General features: G+C 45.9%; 1 protein-coding gene across 1 annotated transcript in view; it reads right to left on the bottom strand.

Moving 5' to 3' along the window:
• The window catches only part of LOC123992919 (numb-like protein), a 65,768-nt gene extending 43,713 nt beyond the window's left edge, over nucleotides 1-22,055 (bottom strand). The window contains exon 1 of the mRNA XM_046294561.1: nucleotides 20,066-22,055. The gene's annotated coding sequence lies outside the window, so the exon portion shown is untranslated. The remainder of the gene's footprint in view (nucleotides 1-20,065) is intronic.
• Between the last annotated feature and the right edge of the window lies 1 nt (nucleotide 22,056).

Raw genomic sequence — 22,056 nt, 5'->3', positions numbered from 1 at the left:
CACACACACACACACACACACACACACACACACACACACACACACACACACACACACGCATGCATGCACACACACACACGCGCGCGCACACGCACACGCATGCGCATGCACACACACACACATGCACACACACACACACATGCACGCACACACACACACGCATGCACATGCACACACACACACACACACACACACACACACAATAGCTATTACACGTGGGCCACTCAACCTCTAATTGTGTCCACAAGGCAGGTCATTGCAGACAGCTGTAACACTGACCATGGTACAGTTTTCAGAGTAATAGCCATGGAGGGGAGCCCTCAGCCTACGTTGAGTTCAGCACCTGGGGACTGGAGTGTTAGGCTACCCTCTAGTAACAGAGTACTGCCCTATCTGTCGCCTCTTTCAGTCCCTCTCCTGTACACCTTGCCACTCGATTATCTGTAGCCTCCCTCCTTCCTGCCCTCGTTCTCCTGTGTTTTTCCTAGTCGTGCAGTGTGTGAATCTCTCTCTCGTCTCCTAATTCCTTCAGCCTTCTGGGACTTTACTCCTCTCTGATGAAGTTGGTGCTGCTTACACTTGAGATGAGACGAGAGGGAAAGAAACAGAACGCAAGCACAACCTTGTGCTGAAGAGGAAATGTGCCAGTGTTTACAGCAACAAGACCTATTCCTGAGCAGGACCAGAGCAGAGAGAGAAGAATGAGAGAAACAGAAGCAGGGACTGAGAGACAAAGTAATAGGATGCTGAAAACCCTTTCCCTCCCACACACAGCGAAACACACATTTGCAAACGTTTCTAAAAACCTGTTTTTTTTTTGTCATTATGAGGTATTGTGTGTAGCAGTTATCCCCAAACTGGGGTAGGGGCAATGCCGTCGGGGGTGCGCCTCGTTTCACTGCCAAAAATACAATTCAACCATCTAGTGTTCAGCGAAATAACAACACAATGTCAAATACAGGTAGCCTAGTCAAATAATTAACATCCAATCACATTAACCGTTACTCTAGCGGGAAACCTTCACTCTTGCGCAGACATTTAGAAACTAAAAGTGACAATAAGCCACGGGAGTTTTTTGAGTGAGAACAAAGACGACTTTCGAGTAGTAAGACATGTAAAAAAGCAACAGATACCATTAATAAGAAGGGGCTAGAAGCATCTTATATGGTGAGCTACCAAGTGGCTAGGACAGGTAAGCCCCATAATATTGTGGAGGACTTAATTATTCCTGCTGCCGTGGATATGGCTGGGACAGTGTCTTCATCAAACAACACTGTTTCACAACACAGCAGTGACACGGCAGGAGAGGTTTTGAAACAATACCTGCTTTCCATACAAGCCAGTGAATTCTATGCCTTACAGCTGAATGAGTCAACAGACGTGGCTGGTCTGGCACAGCTCCTGGTATGTCTGTTACAGCTGGATGAGTCAACAGACGTGGTGGGTCTGGCACAGCTCCTGGTATATGTCTGTTACAGCTGGATGAGTCAACAGACGTGGTGGGTCTGGCACAGCTCCTGGTATGTCTGTTACAGCTGGATGAGTCAACAGACTTGGTGGGTCTGGCACAGCTCCTGGTATATGTCTGTTACAGCTGGATGAGTCAACAGACATGGCGGGTCTGGCACAGCTCCTGGTATGTCTGTTACAGCTGGATGAGTCAACAGACGTGGTGGGTCTGGCACAGCTCCTGGTATGTCTGTTACAGCTGGATGAGTCAACAGACGTGGTGGGTCTGGCACAGCTCCTGGTATGTCTGTTACAGCTGGATGAGTCAACAGACGTGGTGGGTCTGGCACAGCTCCTGGTATATGTCTGTTACAGCTGGATGAGTCAACAGACATGGCGGGCCTGGCACAGCTCCTGGTATATGTCTGTTACATTTATGGGGGGGGTCAATTAAGGAAGACATCCTCTTCTGCAAACCACTGGCAACCAGGACAACCTGAGAGGATATTTTTAAAGTACTGGACAGCTTTGTGACATCAAATGGACTTTGGTGGTCAAAATGTGTTGGTATCTGTACTGATGGTGCAAAAGCCATGACAGAGAGACACAGTGGAGTGGTAACGCGCGTGCAAGCAGTTACACTACAGTGAAAATGGTTAACTTTGTTAAAGCAAGGCCCCTGAACTCTCATGCATTTTCTGCATTATGCAATGTTATGGGCAGCGACCATGTAACGCTTTTACAACATACAGAAGTACGCTGGTTATCAAGGGGCAAAGTATTGACACTTTTTTAAAATTGAGAGATGAGCTTAAAGTTTTCTTTGCTGACCATAATTTTCACTTGTCTGACCGCTTGCATGATGACGAGTTTCTCACATGACTGGCCTATCTGGGTGATGTTTTTTCTCGACTGAATGATCTGAATCTAGGATTACAGGGAATCTCCGCAACTACATTCAATGGGCGGGACAAAGCTGAGGCTATGATGAAGAATTTGGCGCTCCTTTCTTTCTCCCTAAAGGACAACACACAGGCCTTTCCATCAGTCTATGATTTTTTTGTGTGCAAATGAACTCAAGCTTACGGACAATGTCAAATGTGATATATCGAAGCACCTGAGTGAGCTGGGTGCGCAATTATGCAGGTACTTTCCTGAAACAGATGACACAAACAACTGGATACATCATCCCTTTCATGCCCTGCCTCCAGTCCACTTACCGATATCTCAACAAGAGAGCCTCATCGAAATTGCAACAAGTGATTCTGTGAAAATTGAATTTAATCAGAAGTCACTGCCATATTTCTGGATAGGGCTGCGCTCAGAGTATCCTGCCTTGGCAAATCACGCTGTTAAGACTCTGATGCCCTTTGCAACCACGTACCTATGTGAGATTGGATTCTCGGCCCTCACTAGCATGAAAACTAAATACAGGCACAGACTGTGTGTGGAAAATGATTTAAGACTGAGACTCTCTCCAATACAACATTGCAGAGTTATGTGCATCCTTTCAAGCACACCCTTCTCATTAACCTGTGCTGAGTTATTCACCATTTTTGTAGAAACAAATAAGGTTTTATATGTAAGATGGTTAAATAAAGAGCAAAATTATTGATTATTATATCAAATCAAATCCAATTTTATTTGTCACATACACATGGTTAGCAGATGTTAATGCGAGTGTAGAGAAATGCTTGTGCTTCTAGTTCCGACAATGCAGTAATAACCAACAAGTAATCTAACTAACAATTCCAAAACTACTGTCTTATACACAGTGTAAGGGGATAAAGAATATGTACATAAAGATATATGAATGAGTGATGGTACAGAGCAGCATAGGCAAGATACAGTAGATGGTATCGAGTACAGTATATACATATGAGATGAGTATGTAAACAAAGTGGCATAGTTAAAGTGGCTAGTGATACATGTATTACATAAGGATGCAGTCGATGATATAGAGTACAGTATATACGTATGCATATGAGATGAATAATGTAGGGTAAGTAACATTATATAAGGTAGCGTTGTTTAAAGTGGCTAGTGATATATTTACATCATTTCCCATCAATTCCCATTATTAGGTTGTGACAAAAACTCAAACTCATTCTTGTGTTTAATAAATGTATCGGATTGTGTGTGTGTGTGGCAGGCTTACAATGTTGGCAAAAAGCAACATTTGAGAGTGCGCTGACCCTGATGCTGGAGAGTACACAGCTGGAGGTTACATGTATGGAGGGGTACGGGACTATAAAAAGTTTGGGTACCACTGGTGTGTAGATTGATGAAAAACATATATATTTTAGAGTAAGGCTGTAATGTAACAAAATGTGTAAAAATGGAAGGGTTCTGAATACTTTCTGAAGGCACTGTATGTGTGTATATGCGTAGTATCAGTATGCATGTGTGTGTGTGTGTGTGTGTGTGTGTGTGTGTGTGTGTGTGTGTGTGTGTGTGTGTGTGTGTGTGTGTGTGTGTGTGTGTGTGTGTGTGTGTGTGTGTGTGTGTGTGTGTGTGTGTGTGTGTGTGTGTGTGTGTGTGTGTGTGTGTGTGTGTGTGTGTGTGTGAGTGAGTGAAATCAAAATGTTATTCGTCACATGCTTCGTAAACAACAAGTTAGTGCAAAAAGGGTCAATGCAGATAGCCTGCAAAATATAGATGAAAACGATTTGGTAAATAGTATGATTTACAGCTTAACTCATAGTCCTGGATAGCCGGGAGATCGGCCCCAGTGATGTACATGGCTGTACTCACCACCCATTGTTGAGTCGAGGGCCTTGCAGTTGCCATACCAAGCGGGGATGCAGACAGTCTAGATGCTCTCAATGGTGTAGAATTTTCCAGATCTGAGTGCCCATGCCAAAGCTCTTCAGTCTCCTGAGAGGGAAGAAGCGCTGTTGTGCCCTCACAACTGTGTGAGTGTGTGTGGACCATTGGGGCGGCAGCGTAGCCTAGTGGTTAGAGCGTTTGAACAGTAACCAAAAGGTTGAACGATCGAATCCCGAGCTGACAAGGTATAAATCTGTCGTTCTGCCCCTGAACAAGGCAGTTAATCCATTGTTCCTAGGCCGTCATTGAAAATAAGAATATGTTCTTAACTGACTTGCCTAGTTAAATAAAGGTTAAAAAAAAAAAAAAAAATGTTAATTCCTTAGTGATGTGGACACAGAGAAACTTGAAGCTCTCAACCTGTTCCAATGCAGCCCCATTGATGTGGATGAGGATGTGCTTGTCCCTCCGTTTCCTGTAATCCACGATCATCTTATTTGTCTTGCTGATGTTGAAGGAGAGGTTGTTGTCCTGGCACCACACTGTCAGGTCTCTGACCTCCTACCTATAGGCTGTCTCATCGTCATCAGCTATCAGTCCTACCACTTTTGTGTCGTCATCAAACTTGATGATGGTGTTGGAATCTTGCGCGACCACGCATTCGTGGGTGAACAGGGAGTACAGAAGGGGACTAAGCACACACCCCTGAGGGGCCCCCGTGTAGAGGGTAAGTGTTGCGGGTGTGTTGTTGCTTATCCTCACCGCCAGGAGGCAGCCCGTCAGGAAGTTCAGGATCCAGTTGCAGAGGGAGGTGTTCAGTTCCAGGGTCCTGAGCTTGGTGATGAGCTTTGAGGGGACTATGGTGTTGAATGCTGAGCTGTAGTCAATGAACACCATTCTTACATAGGTATTCCTTTTGTCCAGGTGGGTGAGGGCAGTGTGGAGCGCAATGGCGATTGTGTCATCTGTGGATCTGTTGGGGCGGTATGAGAATTGGAGAAGGTCCAGGCTGTCTGGGATGATGGTGTTGATGTGAGCCATGACCAGCCTTTCAAAGCATTTAATGGCTATATATGTGAGTGCTACGGGGCAAGTTGGTATTACAGACCGGGTCAGGGAAAATATCAGTGAAGTAATCCTAGTACTCCTTTCTCTATGATTAGGGTCTCCTCAGAGAACACCGGTCACTTTTAATTAAAGCTTCGACTGCTGGCCGAGCATCACATTTACATCCAGGACTGAGCACAGAGAAATAACACCGAAGGGTCAAGCACCGGTCGCGTATTACTGAGGGTGTGTGAATCTAATCCTGAGATATGATAGGCTGAACCGTCCTAGAGGCACATAGTGAGATCACCAGCGATGCATACGAGTTAGTCTCCCGATGAACTAACTGCTACACGGTGCTGGGAAATAAGAGTGCATATCAATGCAACAGTGTAGAAATATATGACACAATTCTATTTCAGCAGAGAGGAAGGTGTGTGGCTTTCAAGCCCCAGGATATTTCCTATGCATCACATTCAGTATGGAAACATCCAGGACATATATTTCACAACATCCCCTAAAGCAGTTAACCAACCGCAAGAGACTAGTGAGAAGAAAACAAACTGCTACCAAAAGACAAGTTCCTACAGTCTCCACTTTCTTCCTCAACGGGTTTCACGTATGACATCACTTGATTGATTTCCTCTCCCTCCCTCTCCCTCTCCATCCCACCCCTCCTCTCATCCACACGCCCCTCTTCAATGGGGAAAGATGGAGAGGCAGTGGTGGCGGGGTGTTTCTAGGTCTGCCTGGGCCATACCATTACCTCATGGGGCTCTGGTTTAAAAACGACACTCACAGTCTTACGTCGTCCCTCTAAGGCTGTAGTTGGAGTGACAATGTCATGTTTAACTTTATCTCGCTCTGATTGGGTGTAATGTGAATTACCTCATGGTATTCTAGGAGGCCCCAGTGGTCTGACTGTCTGTCACACCCTGCCCTGCTCTGAGTGACTCACAGTAGGAGAGGAGAGAGTAAAAGAGTAGAGGCCAAATACAGATGGCCCACTGCAGGGCTGGGCTGGCCCAAATGGCCCCACCATGAAAGCTAGCAGCGTCCCTGGTGTGGAACAGAACAGCGCCACTTTGTCATGTTAATGGAGGGGGGACAGCTGCCGGGTGGTGGGGGGCGGAGGTGGGGTATGGGACCAGACAGGAGGGGGACACAAAGGAGGCTGAGTGAGCCCCATACAATCACCCCCACGTGCCAAAAAATACCATAAAGCCAGGTCCCTCTTCGCCTGTGACCCTTGGCCCCAAGTGAACCCACAAATGCGATGCGAGGCAGCCAGGAATGCTTTCACCCTGGACGGGTGGGCAGTCTGTTGTAGTGACCCACTGGGAGATCAGACAGTGGAGTTGGAGAGAGTGGAGTCAGGCGAGCTCTGAGAGATCGATAAGCTTTTAAGTCAGCATGTCTCTGTGACTCTGTCTCCCTCCACTGTCTGTCTACAGGCGGGCGCTCTCACTGGAAGCCGAGAGAAAAGCTTGCAGAATTTTCTAGGGCAACGAGAACAGCGGGGCTCACGGCAGCAGCAGCCTAAAAACAGGCAGCCAGTCACATCCCCTAGCCAATCCTACATTTAACGGAGAGTGTTCGTGCAGAAAAACACCACTGGGCACACACTGATTGAATCCACATTTCTATTAAATTACGTTGAACCAAGGTGGAATAGACGTTGAAGTGACGTCTGTGCCCAGCGGGGCCAGACTCGTCAACGAACATGTGGTGCCACGCAAAAATAGGGTGACTTTAAAAAAAATCCCTTTGAAAGTGTTTCGTTCAGAACTGTCACTGCACCCTATAAGAGGAGAGGTAATTGTCTTCAACAACATCGATTGCAGTTTAGTAGGTGGTGTTTTAGACTCGAGCCTTGTTCCCTGAATGACCTTGACGGGCTACAAAAACAGTATTGATCCCAAACGAATGGCCTGATTGGTGCAGATAAACAGAGATTCAAACATTTAGTGGGCTACACCAGGGCTGCCGTGTGTCAATGTCAAGGAACACTTGTAACAGGGCAGAGGAGCATGTGCCAGTCGAAGTACTTATCCAATGAGAGAGAGAGAATGAGAGAGATCAGACCAGTTGTTTAGTCTCGTTGCTGTGAAACAAAGCGTCAGAGTGGAGAGTGGCCCAGGATCAACAAAAGACACTTTCAGCTCTTCAGGCAGAGAGGAGAAGAGAAGAGACGAGAGAGGAGGAGAGGAAGTGAGCGGAGAGAACGTCGACCTTCTCTTCCTTGCAGAATGGCCAAGGCAGAGAGGAATAACTCAGAGCCCAGGACACTTACAACACCATGTCTGTCCACTCCCAAAACCCAGTGAGAAGACAGGCTAACCACAACAATGAAAATACTCCCTAAACAAGCGTGCCAGGACAAAAGCAGGGACTTTGGGGCAGAGAGGGAGGGAGGGATCACGGGAGGAGTGTGGGTCCACAGTGTGGGCAAAGCATAGATTAGAAGCACGAATAACAGATGGCCGCCGCTTCTACCCTTTTCACTGAAGCGCCGCAAAGAATTAACCGAAGTGTCCCCCTTTTCTCTTTTGTCAGCACGCGTCTATCAAATGAGAGCGTGTGTCCGACGCAATGGCTGCCACACAAAGGCCCGCCCACCCCCCACAGTCAGCGTGAATAGAGAGGCACTTGCAACTTGTCAGGGATTGGAACAATGGGATAGGGGAGGGAGGGTGCGGCATCAAGCCAGCATGCAGCAGCCCACCCTCAAAGCCTCACAGCCAGCCACTGGATTGTAACTACAGCTCCAGGCTTCTACCAGTCCTGGAGGCCTCAGAGGCACACAGCCAATACTAAGCCACAGCCTTTGGTGTGACTGATCAAACATTTGTCTCAAGGGGGATTGCATAGGTGTGTATTTGTATTTATTATGGATCCCCATTAGCTGCTGCCGAGGCTGCAGCTACTCTTCCTGGGGTCCAGCAAAATGAATGCAGTTTATACAATTTTCAAAACATTACAATACACTTACAGATTTCACAACATATTGTGTGCCCTCAGACCCCTACTCCAACACTACCACATATCTACAGTGCAAAATCCATGTGTACGTGTGTGTATAGTGCGCATGTTATTGTCTCTCTCTCTGTGTGTGTGTGTGTGTGTGTGTGTGTGTGTGTGTGTGTGTGTGTGTGTGTGTGTGTGTGTGTGTGTGTGTGTGTGTGTGTGTGTGTGTGTGTGTGTGTGTGTGTGTGTGTGTGTGTGTGTGTGTGTGTGTGTGTGTGTGTGTGTGTGTGTTGCTTCACAGTCCCCACTGTTTCATAAGGTGTTTTTTTATTTTTTATCTGTCACTCAGGGATGATGAGTATGTGCATAAGTGTGTGTGCGTGTGCACGCGTAAGTGTGTGTGCATGCACAAGTGTGTGTGCATGCATAAGTGTGTGTGTGTGTGTTTGTGTGCGCGTAACTATGTGTGTGTGCGCAAGTGTGTGTGTGTAGTCAGGTTTGTTCAGTCGGAGGAGAAGCAAAGTAAAAACCCTGGAACAGCTGGGTGGGGTCTGGGGGGGACACAATGAAGAGAGAGAAAGGGGGAGGAAGTGAAGAGGGGAGAGAAAGAGATGCAGATTCAGGCAGGCAGCTAGGCCACCTCTCCAAACGCTTGACAGGGGTCTTTTGTGACAGCAGCTGGTTTTGGAGGGGGTCAGACCAGCTGTGTTTTCATTGACCCTCCCTCCCCCTCCACTGCTCCCCAACCAAACACAGCCAGCTGTAGGCTGGGTAGAGGGGCGAACAGGGATTTAAGGAGAGGAGTTTTCCTCAAACCCACGGCATTTGGTCATCTATCCCCGGTTCTTAACACTGAGCCTCATGCAGTCTCTCTTGACAACCCACCTGGCTTACTCCAGGACTAGCACGTGGCTTAGAGAGAGCACTAGAGAATGATGCTGAGGATGAAGATGAGGATGACAGGCCATAGGAAGCAGAAAAGCCAACCAACCATCTGTTGGAGAGCATGTCTGTCATGTCATGTGATTTCCCCTTATACTGACAACATTTTTGCAGCAATTTCCACCACGTCCCATTAGACGAACATCAACTGAACCAGCCACAGCCAGAGTTTCCCCCAGAAATCTCTTCTAGAATGGACTAACTGGAAAGCACCTGGACACCAGCTCCTCCTCCTCCTAGTGATGCCCAGAGGACTATATGCCCTACAGGCTCCAGAAACACCACGGACAGCAGAAACAGACAACAACACAGCAGAGAATCTGTTTCATAGTCATACTCTGTACTAATCATAATCATAATCATACCTGTCTCTCAGTCCACATCCACTTCAGCTTGAAAACGTGTAGTTATGGAAGAAAAACGAGTGTCTATCTGACTATTCTCACGTGATTCTCGTAACAGGGAGCAGAAACACAGAAAGGCAGAGAGCGAGAGAGAGAGAGAGAGAGAGAAAGAGAGAGAGAAAGAGAGAGAGAGAGCAAGCGAGGGAGGGAGGGAGGGAGGGAGGGAGGGAGGGAGGGCGAGAGAGGGAGGAGAGCGAGAGAGGGAGGAGGAGACAAGTGGGCCAAAGACCTAATTTTGCTGCCAGAGAATAAGCAGGGATGGGGTATGGATGGGGGAGTTGTTACGCAAGGCCTTGGCCCAGTCTCTCAGAGGACGAGTACAATGGTGAATGGGTGCTTAGAGAGACTGCACTGTCTGCAGAGGGATAGAAAGGAGTAACTTACTGTAAGTGTTCAAGGAATGCAAGTAGGGCTGGGTCAGTGAAGTCAGTGTTAGCAAGAAGCATTAGCATTAGCATGGCTTTGGTTCAGTATTTTAGTTGTATTTATCCTTTATTTAACTAGGCAAGTCAGTTAAGAACAAATTCTTATTTAGAATGACAACCTACACCGGCCAAACCAGGATGACACTGGGCCAATTGTGCGCCGCTCTATGGGACTCCCAATCACGGCCGGATGTGATACAGCCTGGATTCAAACCAGGGACTGTAGTGACGCCTCTTGCACTGAGATGCAGTGCCTTAGACCGCTGCGGCAGTATTTGAACATCCTTATACCACTAGAATAGAAATATAATTAAATATCTTGATAATGTGTAACATTCTGGGGGTGGGAGAAGTCTGATTTAGTGTTGGGCATTCAGGCATTTAGGCCCTTGTTTGGGCATAGTGTAATGCTACCTGAACATACTTGAAGTGTAAATACACGTTAGGCCTATAGTTTCTGGATATATTTTTTCCAAAAGCACCTTAAACCCCAACCTACCTCAGACAGACTCCCACCTGGCCAATCCCCAACCAACCACCACGATGTACACTACCGGTCAAACGTTTTAGAACACCTACTCATTCGAGGGTCTTTCTTTATTCTTACTATTTTCTACATTGTAGAATAATAGTGAAGACATCCAAACTATGAAATAACACATATGGTGGTGTATGCCAACTCTACCCCCCCACTCTATCCATCTACTTCCTCTGAAATGAATAGAGCTTTCTATAATAAAGTAACTCATAAATACCATCATAGCTAAATATCTTTATACGAGCAGCCCTGTATGCCCCATACTCCTGTTAATCTAAGCTTGGTCGGCTTTCCATGCAGCGGCCTGGAGAGTCTTCCAGGAAAGACTGTAGTTTACCGCCAGGCATGCACTCTCCTCTTCACTCTCCTCTTGGATCGGATCGATGTGAGGGAGGGAGGCCATGGCCATCTCCTCTCCCTGGGGGCTGCATGGCTGAATATTAGATAGACAGATTGCATTAGATAAGGGCCCGGGACCCAGATAGAAGCAGGGCCAGGCAGAGTAGCATGACTCAGGGAAGATCACACACCACCATGGAGAGAGAGGAATGGAGGATGCTCGAAAACAACCACAGACACACCTACCCAGTACAGACACAACAGGCGTGTCTGGTCCAACTCCTAGCTGCATGTTAAATTGAGACTGCCCAGAGAAAGAGACAGAGATGGTGACAAAACAGTACGTCGATCAGATCACACATTCCTGTATTTAAAAAAAAAAAATGCACAATGCTTCTGAGAGAGATCGCATTGAGGAATGGGAAAACAACCGACATTGCATACACGCCACGTTCCATTTCCACATGACGGAATGGAAGAGAGTGGCTCTTAAGTGCCTCATAGTATGGCAGCGATGGTGTTATTTTATTAGTGAATAATATTATCAGGCCCACACAGCAAAATGAATCACTCAGCGATGGAAATGAGGTCTCCTACAGAGCCAGAGAGTCAAAGTGTATTACTTTAATTTCACCAGTTCAAGGAGGGGCCTCGGGCTCCACTTTACTACTTATATATTTGGAAATGTGAGACTCCCCCCTGGATTGGGATTCCCAAAAAGCAGCAGCTCGTAGTAAATTTAAAAAAAAATGAAAACAAAAAAGATCAGTGACCATATTCATAAAGCAAAAATCTCAGAATACGACTGCTGATCTAGGATCAGGTCCCCCTGTCCATATAGCCTAATCATACTCAAAACTGATCCTAGATCAGCACTCCTACTCCATAGCGCTCTATGAATATGGGATACAGGGTGTCTAGCCTACTGGCTACAGCCTTGGGATCTGAGCTGTTCTGTGAGATTCCTCTCTGGCCGATGAAATGTGTGTAGTTATATACCATGAAGATCACATTGTGACTTAAACACCTTGTTATTCATGTAGCTGCATTGTAAATGGGAAGCCAGACGGGAGGAGTACACAAGATCTGTCTGAGGGAGGAGAACACTCTGCTGCCATGAATCACAAGCAGGGATTTTCCTCCGAATCAGTTGGATTCATCAGCTGAACTGGAACAGCAACAATCTCCTGCCAATACTAACCACAGAGTTCAGTAAGGGCAGACACACACAAACGCACACGCACACACACACACACACACACACACATATATACACAGTGTAGTAGTGGGCTAAAAAAACGACAAGGAGAAATGATAGGCATATCTCCCGACTGCCGGCTACATTCATGCCACCGACACCGTGTGTGTTTGTGCGGCTGCTGCTGCTGGGGGATTGGATCTGTGCTGCGCTGTCTGTCAAACCCTGTTTCTATGGAAATGGACACAGGCAGTGGATGGAAAGAGTACAGCATCTCAAGCATCTCCTCCACCCACCGGATCTCATACAGAGTCATAGAGAGAGACAGAACAGCAAGCCAGCTAACCACACCAAGACGAATGTCCAGTCCAACGACAGCAGCACAGCCACACAGAGACATGGACCAGAGACATGGACCAGAGACATGGACCAGGCAGACCTGAACAGCTTCCTCTGTGACTGTGGAGAGAAGCATTGTGCGAGGCTGTTGTGAGGATGTCAACAGAACCCATTATGAAAGGACCAGTGTGGTTGTGGCGGGGATTGAGGGTTCAAAGACATGCAGTCAGGAGGAGGAGCGGGGGGAGGGAGGGTGCCGTTTGGGGTTATGATTTTCCTCTGGGTTTCATGGAATGCCAAGCCGCGAAGCTGGAGCAATAACAAATTCCCCATGTTGAGCAGTCGGAACTGTAACACACAGGCCCCTCCATGTCAACAACAGCACAGGAACCGGAAACATGAACTGACCGACATACAGTATGCTATTCATATTCACTTAGCTACTTAGCCCCGATTCCAGGCTTCCTGCACGAGCCTTGGGACTGGGAGTACAGTAACACGAGACTGCTATTCACTTGGCTTAGCTGGTGGAAGGCATTGTGAGATTGTGTACTACTACTATAGGCTACAAGCAGGTGGAAGGAGATCGTATGGATAGGGATGGAGAACAATAGGGGCTGGCTTTATGAGCGAGACTCCTCCTAGAATAACCTACTAGAATGATGGGTAGACATGTAGTATGTAGAGGAGGAATGGGAAGAATGGGAAAATCTCCCACGGCCCATATGCACTATGTATTAGCTACCTGTCTGTCTCTCAGTCTGTCTCTCTCTCTCTCTCTCTTTCTTCCCACCATCCCACCTCTCTACAAAATCTATCATGTCCTCTCCGGGCATAGCTCAACTCTTGCTCCTTTCCTTTGTCCCTGTAAGCTTTCGTTACTCAGGATGGGTGCTGAAGATATCAGCAGACACAATCTAATGCTCCCCCAGCATTCTATCCCCTCTCCCCTCTTCCTCTTCAGTTCCCTCACCATGCCCCCTCCATCTCAGCCGTCTGTATCAGTGCTTCCTCAGCCTATGGGCAGAGAGAGTGCACTGGTCTGGTGTGTGAGCAGAGGTCACTTCTCTGCTGCTGCTGCTACTGTTAATTGATCCCCAGTGATGGATGCAATGCAGCCCTGGAGCCCTGTCTGGCCAGAGCTCTCTCCCTGGCTCTCTCCCTCTCTCTGTGGACTGGCCTACTGACTGAAACCCTGGATGGCCCCAGTGCTCATCATTCAAGCACGACAAACAATGGCAGATCTGTTTGTCTGTAGGGACTCCTTGTCTTGGAACGACCACTTCCACCCGTTCGATGATGCTAGATGCTGAGGGATTAGGTCTATGTGAGTGACAGACAGTCACAGGGCAGGGTCAGCCAGAGGGGGGCATTGGGAGGCAGGCAGGCAGGCTTGTTAGCTGTAGTCAATGTCCTGAAAAGGCCAACTTCTCCATTCAAATCCCTGAGGTTTCTTAGGGATACAGCAGGTCCTCAGTTTAAAGTGCAACGATCTGCAGAATCGGCAGAATAATGTGTTTCTCTGACTCATTTTTGACTAAGTAGTAGGCTATCTTTAATGAGCAACCATGATTGTCCCTGTAAGACACCAATAATGGGACCTGACCATGTATGTCTGTAGGCCTACTGTACATCTTCATACTGTGAATGTACACAGTTCCCAGGCAATATAACCAGGTTTCTTTCTGATTCTGCATCACACAGCAATAACCTTCCACTTCAACTTGGTTCCCATGCAGTTCCCACACCCTCTGTGGAGGACCACATGGTCGGACATCTTAAAAAGGAAACCACCCAGCGGTTTGGGGTCAGGAGTAACACATTCTAGACCCGATAGGAGCAAACAACTAGGATCTGGCCTCTTCTGCAGCTGAAGGATTGGTGTTGATTGTGAAATAAGAGAGATGTAATCATTCCCTCCCAATCTATCCCTCCTCCTTCCTTCCATCCTTCTCTCCCAACCCCCCTTCTTTCTCCTTCCCAGTGGAACTCTGCGTAACAGCTGGGTGACTCGGCCACATCTGGGGAGAAGCTGGGGGGTTTTCAGACAGGCACACCGGGAGGCAGGGCTGAGAGGGGCAGGGGAGGGCAGAGAGGGGCGAAGAGTACGAGGTGAAGTGGGAGCAAGAGCATGCCGAAGATCTCGTGTCGAACCAGATGCGCCAAATTGGCTGTGATACCATCAGCCATGGCTACGGTAAGTAATGGCCATAAAAAGAGAAAGGAGCATGCCTCGTTTGCACATTTACAACCAGAAGTCATCCAAAGCCAGCAGACTCTACCAACACCAATATTTAAGTAAGCCTAAAATGGATGGAAACCTGGATAAGAGATGATGTGCAGAGATGATGTGCAGAGATGATGTGCAGAGATGATGTACAGCCAGGTTGCATCTCAGACGTGACGTTGATGTTGTAACCTTTTCCCAGGGCATGAGTCATTGTCTCTGACTTTCTACACAGCTGGAGGGAATCACTCACACCTGCTTTGGATCTCAATTAGCTGTCTCTTCCATTTCTGCTCTCTGCCTGGCTTGAAAGGTAGAAAACATTGCTTCTAAAGCACTGTTTTCAAAGGCATAATACCCAAAGACAAAAAGGCATATGCTAAACAATATAGAGTTCCTTTCAGACAAGTATCTTCAGTCAAGTATCTTCAGATGAGGAAAATAAGTCTGACTGGTGTCATCCAAACAACTTTTGAGTAGGTGCTGGTGTCGTGATTTTGGAAAACTGCCTCAGATCTGTGGCCTGAACTGTATTGTTCCAAATGGAGAAATATTGAAACCTCAATGACTAATCATGTCTTGAGCTTGATTGCTAAGGTTATAGCTAGAGTCGTTTTCTCTGGAATATCAAATGAGGAACTGTGATAATGTCCTCTGGTCCTCCCAGGTGAGGGAGGACATGACGGAGCAGGGGTCAATCTTCAGTTCCGTCTCAGATGTGATTAGAGTGACAGGCCCTGATGGAGAATATCATCTCAAAAATGTTTAACCACCAACCATGTTCCAAAATTAGACGCTTGACAGAGCAGAGACGTGCTCTGAGACACACACACGGAGATATGCACACCAAGACACACACACACACAGCCCCCCCCCCCCGCACACACACACAACCTAGCAGGGACCTACTGTTTCTGTTAACCTCAGAAAAAGTCCTTCCCTGATGGCTGCTACCATCCCTTCCTCTCTGTTCAGAGTTGCTTGCCTGAATGAGTTGGGATAATTCAGCCTGTGAAGCCATCCAATTCAACCCCAACCCCATCCAAAAAGCACCCAGCCTCACCGACCCTACCCACACCCCCGCTGTCTCCCTTCTCTCCACTCTTGACGGAGCGAGATGAATAGCGTGCTCTGTGCTTGGCAGATTGTGGTTCAGAAAGTCCCGGTAAGCTCCACTTCTCTCCTGTCAGAAGACCGAGAGCTCTACCTCAAACTAAGCCCACCATGCAGCACAGGGTCAGACCTGTTCAACTGTGAACCTGTGTATCACACAAGATCACGACCCAAATCATCTTTTGAGGATTGCACTTGTTTGTCACACCGATTTTTTTATTTCACCGATGGCAAAGCATTCATACGAACACCAACCACATCCTACTTGGCCTTGCTAAGAAACAGCAATTCACTTGTTATCTGCAGCCAAAATATCACTGAAGTGGAAGAATCAGATCAAACTTTGTTTGTCACATGCACCGAATACAACAAGCGTAGACCTTACCGTGAAATGCTTACTTTACAAGCCCTTAACCAATAGTGCAGTGGAATCACTGATTACCAGGGGAAATCGGCAGACGCAAACAAAATTGTATGATTGCTCTCACGCACCAATCACTTCACTCATACACACACAAACACATACTCACAAATGTCTTATATGCCTGGTGGACAGAGTTCATTCGGAAAGTATTCAGACCTCTTGACTTTTTCTACATTTTGTTATGTTACAGCCTTATTCTAAAATGTATAAAAATTATATTCCCCCTCAATCTACACACAATAGCCCATGACAAAGCGAAAACAGCTTTTGACATTTTTGCTAATTTATTAAAAATATAAAGTATTCAGACCCTTTGATATGAGACTTGAGCTCAGGTGCATCCTGTTCCATTGATCATCCTTGAGATGTTTCTACAACTTGGAGTCCATCTGTGGTAGATTCAATTGATTATACATGATTTGGAAAGGCACACACCTGTCTATATAAGGTCTCACAATTGAAAGTGCATGTCAGAGCAAAAACCAAGCCATGAGGTCGAAGGAATTGTCCGTAGTGCTCCGAGACAGGTTTGTGTCGAGGCACAGATCTGGGGAAATGTACTAAAAATGTCTGCAGCATTGAAAGTCCCCAAGAGCACAGGGGCCTCCATCATTCTTAAATGGAAGAAGTCTCTTCCTAGAGCTGGCCGCCTGGCCAAACTGAGAAATCGGGGGAGAAGGGCCTTGCTCAGGGAGGTGACCAGGAACCCGATGGTCACTCGGACAGAGCTCCAGAGTTCCTCTGAGGAGATGGGAGAACCTTCAAGAAGGACAACCATCTCTGCAGCACTCTACCAATCAGACTTCATGGTAGAGTGGCAAGACGGAAGCCACTCCTCGGTAAGAGGCATGATTTGACAGCCAGCTTGGGTTTTCCAAAAGAAACAAGATTCTCTGGTCTGATGAAACCAAGATTGAACTATTTGGCCTGAATGCCAAGCGTCACTTCTGGAGGAAACCTGGCACCATCCCTATAGTGAAGCATGGGGGTGGCAGCATCATGCTGTGGGAATGTTTTTCAGCGGCAGGGACTGGGAGACTAGTCAAGATCGAGGGAAAGATGAACAGAGCAAGATGCTTGATGAAAGATTGATGAAGAGAAAAAAAACAATATAATCCATTTTAGAATAAGATTGCCACGTCACAAAATGTGGAAAAAGTCAAGGGGTCTGAATACTTTCCGAATGCACTGTACGTAGCCATTGAGTGCTCTAATGAAAATGGCACAATAGGCTGAATGCAATTAACTAGCAAGAAAACCAATCACTCAACTTAGCATATAGACACAGAAAAGAGAAGAAAGTCCAGATGTACGAATGTCTGTGTACAAAATTGTGGGCCACAGCAGATGACAGAAATACAAATTGAGGAAGACAAGAGAATCTTCGGGTTCAAAGCAATGCACATGTTGATGTAATCATTTCCAATGACCTGAGGATTTTTCTGTCGGGCTGAGAGAGAAACAGGAGACAAATAGCTTTTTCCCCCTGTTGGCTATTTCCCATCTCTCTCTTTCTCTCCTCCTCTTTCTTCTGTGATTAATTCAGCTACCCAAAATAGATTGCTATAATTAATGCTAGGTTACTAGTAGAGCGTAGTCCCTTTCACACAGACTCAGAGTACAAACATGAGAATTGACAAGAGGCTGACAAAAATAGCACATCCCAAAGTCACTTCCTTTAGTAACCTATATATCACTGGACTGGTTTCAGAGACAAAAAAGGCCCCTCCCATGTTCTCGACTGGAAGTTACAAGGCCAAAACCCTAAACAGTATATTCAAACACTGCCGGTCAGAGCGGGGTGGAAGTTCAGCCCGTTGTTCAGCAGTCACACCCTGATTATCACAAAGGGAGCAACGCCCTCCACTGCTGGCTGCCGCTCAGCTCGCCACTGATTGGATTACCTTTGACCCCCTCCCTTTGTGAGCCCAGCTGGTCTGTCCCTCCGTGTGTCCGTCTGGCTAACAAAAGGGTGCCAACTTGAAATGCTGCAATCTAACTAAAAGGAAGGGGAAACAGTTTGGGGAGATGAGAGGTTGCCAGGCAATCAGTTGCTTATTCAACTGTACATACTTCTCACCCAAATCCTCATGCATTTCTTACTGACTGCATTAAAATGGTCTGATACCAGCCAAGACAATAGACCTAAGTTTAAAGTCATTGTACCACAGTGCTGCACCCAGGTTAGACCCAGCCCAGGCCTAGAGATTCCTGCCCATGCAGCTGTCTAGCTATCCAGGCAGGTGGTCCTGGATCCTGGGCTAAGCCACACTGTCCCCATGTTAATAATCGGAATGTGACACCAAGGAGTGGAAACCATAGCACTCAGAGGCCAACAGACTGACAGACCCCTGAAATAACATGACTCGCTGTGCTCAAGAATGTAAGGTATGCAATCAAGACACGTGTAAAGAATGTTCACGCACTATTGTTTATCGATACATGATATGCATACCTACATGTCAACTCTAGCATTTAAACCGTTTTTTACATTTTAAATTACAAATACATACGGTACTCGAGAGATCATTCCTAGCCTGTCTTTGCACATTTGACAGTGGGAGTTTTTCCACGGGTGGGTGGCATCGATGTAAAACTTGTCTTGAGCTGTCAACACTTTGGCCTCAAGGAGGGGAGGGACCTCTGGCTTTCTCATCCAATGGGGTTTGCGAAGGAGACGAGGAGAGATTAGAGAGGACAACGCAATTGAGATCTACCCCTGTTCTCTGTCTCGGGGCGGAGAAACGGGTGAATACAGCAGATACGCACCACCTGTCAATGTATTACAGTCATCGATGCCTTTCAGACGGGCTGCTGAGTCACATATTTTGCCTAATGGTGACAACACGGCCCCAATGTCCGGGCGCATAAGTATGGCCATGATGGGATGACAAGAAACCTGATGCATCCTCATCATCATCCCCAGCCTCAACAACCATTGGTTTCTAACAAGAGGATGAGTGTATTGTGTGGGGGACATCTGGGGTCAATGTCTGGACAAATATCTCAGCCATCCTACCAGAGTATCAGAACCCGCAAGTCATTGTGTCAAAGTATTGCCATTGTGTTACCATAGTATTCGGCTTACAAACCAGTCATATATTCTGCATAATGTTAGTGTCGATCCCTCCATACCAGGCCTGGCCTGAGGTCTTTCTTGACCCATTCCTATATGGGCAGAAGGAAGGTCCACAGAACTGATGTGCTTTATATCATTCCATTACAATAGGATACAGTAGGAAAACTACACTTCCTTTCAGCCGCACCTATACTATCCCAGTTAGCCGTTCACTTTGCCATATCAAAGGATGCTGACAGCTAGCCTACATGACAGTACAAGGTGGTTCATTGCAGGCATGCGTCGTATAAAAATGCAGGGCGCGTTTTTGAAATGTATTACTGTAGAGATGAATAGGCAAAAACTACTGCCGCACAGAACACGATAGAAGGTGGGTATATGGCTCTGCTACACCGGACACAGATATTTCATAGTTTACCTTTAAATAAAACCCAGATCATGTTTCCACACCACAAGCAGAATACAATGGTATACATCTGACTCAGAACGTAATGATTTGGCAATGCAGAGGGGGGCTTTTAAGGGTGGTCTTGATTGAACCATAGGTTACTGCAGGCACCGCAATTCATTTAATATATTACATGCATATAAATAGCCTATTTCAAAATATTATCTGCAGTTATTTTTCAATAGATCTGAATTGTTTCGTATCTTGTTCATAATAATTGATCCCATTTCTTGGATTTGAAAACGAAAGACTTCGGAGACATGCACGCGCGCAGATTAATTCATTATTAACCATTAACAACCAACAAAACATCAAGTCCCCATAAATAACGGTATAGGGAATATAGAGTGAACTCACCAATGAGAAGAGTGAATAATTGTGTGAGTCCGTGCCGCCTTTTGTGTAATCCAATCCCAACGAAATATGGAGGAACATGTAATTTCAGAATGTCTTCATGAACATTGGATGAAGCGATGACACCGATGCGGGCAAGTGGTCTTCTTGGTGCAAATACTTGTACGAGTCAATCCGTTTATGATCAAATAAAACAAAAAAACAAGACAGAGCAGTAAAGAACGATTTCAATAAATTGTTTGTAATCTTTATGCTTTAGTTGACTGTGCACTTACTGCCGCACAGACTGGGTTCCTCTCCCAACTCCAATCGCTGGCCCTGCCTTCTGAGCGAGCCTATTGGCACAGACGCCCGGACATGGAAATTTACTCTACCCATTGATGTTTTACAAAAACACCACGGACCCATGTTTCACACTCTACAGCGCCACCGTGTGATTGTATCATTTTTTAAAAAGTGACTGCGCTATTGCCACTGAAGTGACAGAACTTTTCTTTCAAATTGGATTATATTAAACCTAAACTGATGTCGAAGACTACAATAAATGGCCTTTAAATGGACAAATGTGTTCTTGTCAGGCAGAAAATACCATGATGTCCTCCCTTCAAGATTATGGATGAGAATCTACTGAATGGCTGTGTTCTAACAAGCTTCAGAAATAAATTCTGACTGTGAAGATCCTAAAAAGTCTCCAGATTTCGCTTCTATAAGAAATGTTTAATTTTTCCACAAATGACTGTGGTTTTAGTAGACATCAGCATTTAGCAAGACACAGTGAAAAGTGGTGCCTAATAAAATGTGTGTTTTAGGGCCAAAATGTCCATTTCCTTGCCGATATAAACTAAAACCAGCTGGTCATTATTAGCACCATTGCAATCCAACTTTCCATTACACAAAACTACAACATCACTGAGCCTTTCCTTTCCCAGTGTATGTGCCAGTCATTACATCTTATTTAATAAATATCCTTAGAAGCAGAGGTGGAAAAAAAATACATCGTCATACTCTGAATTCAACCCATTTTAAACAGCTATACCGTTGCAAAAAGGTCTCCCTTTTAGTCAACTGTTCATTGCAAGGATAGTCACCCACAGAATAATAATTATGTTTTATGGAGGTGGAGTACAGTCCCAAAGTGCATGGAACAGAACATCAACGCACACATTTATGCGGATGCTTTTTTAGACGGCATCATCTAGCTGGACTATTTTATCATACTATTTTCAAGGACATTAGGGTTTCCATCAAACAGTCCTTTAAAATATGTAGAACAATGCTCATCAACATGCCCTGGAAATACATTTACAAGACAAATAATAATGCAACCAAAAAAAGGCAGTGAAATAAACCTTGTATAGAAGTTATTTTCCGGCATTAAATATTTCCTACATTATATTTTGGCTAAAAAAAAATACACCTGTTGAAGACTGCAATAATATCTGAAAGAGCAATCTTTGTAGTGTGTTACAATAACATCCACCTCACTTTCAGTGTAAAAAATGGTTGAGGGAAAAACACTGCCATTTTCAGAAACAAAGGCAACATTTGTGGCATTAGCATTAAAAATTAGTTTGATGGAAACCACTGGACCAGGGCACATCAAAAATACAATCCAACACTCAAAACATTACCTTTTCCCTTAACAGAGAGACAGCTCAAATCAATTATTTGTACATCAAGTTGGACCATACCTTTACACAATTATTATTAACACTAATCTCAAGTGATTCAAATCACACAAATGCTACAGAGTTTCTTTCTGTGTTCTTTCTGCCTCCCACTCCTTACTGCCAGACCACCTCACTGAGTTTCAGTGGCATCAAGTCACTGACAGAGTCAAAGTGCTGGGAGTCTGTGTATCACCCGTATAGTGCATTTACAATATATTAAATACACATAGTACACAGCCATAGGAGTTGGACAGTCAGTTCTGCCCACTAGGGTGCAGTCAGAGAGGGTGACTACTAGTAATGACCTTTGACCCTATCTAGGCC

Source organism: Oncorhynchus gorbuscha, linkage group LG13 (genome assembly GCF_021184085.1).
Source record: "Oncorhynchus gorbuscha isolate QuinsamMale2020 ecotype Even-year linkage group LG13, OgorEven_v1.0, whole genome shotgun sequence".
In the NCBI taxonomy this organism is placed as follows: domain Eukaryota; kingdom Metazoa; phylum Chordata; class Actinopteri; order Salmoniformes; family Salmonidae; genus Oncorhynchus; species Oncorhynchus gorbuscha.
Note: the sequence above shows the minus strand (reverse complement) of the source record. Positions and strands in the feature narration are given on the sequence as shown.